The sequence below is a fragment of the Coregonus clupeaformis genome, unplaced genomic scaffold, assembly GCF_020615455.1.
Source record: "Coregonus clupeaformis isolate EN_2021a unplaced genomic scaffold, ASM2061545v1 scaf0149, whole genome shotgun sequence".
Classification (NCBI taxonomy): domain Eukaryota; kingdom Metazoa; phylum Chordata; class Actinopteri; order Salmoniformes; family Salmonidae; genus Coregonus; species Coregonus clupeaformis.
The window spans coordinates 646,449-649,675 of NW_025533604.1; positions in this window are offsets into that span (position 1 = coordinate 646,449).

Consider the following 3,227-nt stretch of genomic DNA (forward strand, 5'->3'; position numbering starts at 1 on the left):
CACACACACACACTGGACACACACACACACTGGACAAACAAACACACACACACACTGGACACACATACTGGAACACACACACACACACACACACCAGACACACACATACACATACAATGGACACACACATACACACACTAGACACACACACACACACACACACACACACACACACTGGACACACACACACACACTGGACACACACACACACACTGGACACACACACACACTGGACACACACACACACACACACACACACACACATACACTGGACACACAAAACACACACACACACACACACACACACACACACACTGGACACACACACACACACACACTGGACACACACACACACTGAACACACATACACACACACACACTGGACACACACACACAATGGACACACAAACACACACACTGGACACACACACACACACTGGACACACACTGGACACACACTGGACACACACACACACACTGGACACACACACACACAGACACACACACACACACACACACACTGGACACACACACACACACACACACACACACACACACCACACACACACACACATACACTGGACAGACACAAACACACTGGACACACACACACACACTGGACAAACACAAACACTGGACACACACACACTGTACACACACACACACACTGAACACTCACACTGGACACACACACACACACACACACACTGGACACACACACACACTGGACAAACAAACACACACACACACTGGACACACATACTGGACACACACACACACACACACACACCAGACACACACATACACATACAATGGACACACACATACACACACTAGACACACACACACACACACACACACACACACACACACACTGGACACACACACACACACACTGGACACACACACACACACACTGGACACACACACACACACACACACACACACTGGACACACACACACACACACACACACACACACACACTGGACACACACACACACACACTGGACACACACACACACTGAACACACATACACACACACACACACTGGACACACACACACAATGGACACACACAAACACACACTGGACACACACACACACACTGGACACACACACACAAACACTGGACACACACTGGACACACACTGGACACACACACACACACTGGACACACACACACACACACACACACACTGGACACACACACACACACACTAACACACACACCAGACACACACACACACATACACTGGACACACACAAACACACTGGACACACACACACACTGGACACACACAAACACACACACACTGGACACACACACACACACTCACACACACACAAACACACTGGACAAACACACACACTGGACACACTCACACTGGACATACACACACACACTGGACACACACACACTGTACACACCTACACACACTGAACACACACTGGACACACACACACACTGTACAAATACACACACACACACACTGGACACACACACACACACCGGACACACACACACACTAGACACACACACACACTGGACACACTCACACTGGACACACACATACACACACACACACACACACACACACACACACACACTGGACACACTCACACACACTGAACACACACACACTGGACACACACACACTGAACACACACACACACACTGGACACACACACACACTGGACACACTCACACACTGGACACACACACCCACACACACTGGACAAACAAACACACACACACACACTGGAAACACACACACTGGACACACTCACACTGAGACACACACACACACACTGGACACACACACACACACACACACCAGACACACACACACACATACACTGGACACAAACATACACACACTAGACACACACACACACACACACACACACACACACACACACACTGGACACACACACACACTGACACACACACACACACACACACTGGACACACACACACACACACACACACACACAAACACACACACACACACATACACTGGACACACACACACACACACACAAACACACACACACACACACACACACACACACACACACACACACACACACTGGACACACACACACACTGAACACACATACACGACACACACTGGACACACACACACACACTGGACACACACACACACACACACACCAGACACACACACACACATACACTGGACACACACATACACACACTGGACACACACACACACACACACACACTGGACACACACACACACACACTGGACACACACACACCAGACACACACACACACATACACTGGACACACAAACACACACACACACACACACACACACACTGGACACACACAAACACACACTGACACACACACACACTGAACACACATACACACACACACACTGGACACACACACACACTGGACACACACACACACACAAACTGGACACACACACACACACACACAACGGACACACACACACACACACACATACACTGGACACACACACTGGACACACACAAACACACACACACATACACACACACACACTGGACAAACACACACACTGGACACACACACACACTGAACACACACACACACACACACACACACACACACACATTGGACACACACACACTGGACACACACACACTGGACACACTCTGGACACACACTAGACACACACACACACACACACACTGGACATACACACACACACACTGGACACACACATACACACTGGACACACACTGGACACACACACACTGGACACATTTCCTTGTGTTGGATTTTGATGAAAGGAAATCCCATATAGCCTACTGGACAGGACTTTGCTATGGCGTCTTCTGTTTGGGTGTCTCAGGTCAGGTCTGAGCCATGATCAGAATGTGTCTCTGTGTCTATTTCCAGCCCTGCCATTTCTACCTGTCCTGATCTAGTGTTTCACCCCTGACCTCCTCACACCGTCTCACTGTCCATGTCTGCTTTTAGCTCCCACCTCTACTTCACTGTGTTATAATGGACCTTATGCTTGTTATGTCACCTCTGGAACCAGTTATCAAACATACTGACCTTTCTGACCCTATCCCATGGCCCTACTTTCTACAACTGAACATTTAAATTCCTCTATGAGTTTTGTTTCGTTACCATTTACTTATTTATGTATTTGTTGTATATTGGGGTTGTGCTGCAGAGCATTATGGGGGTTTGTATGTGTTGAG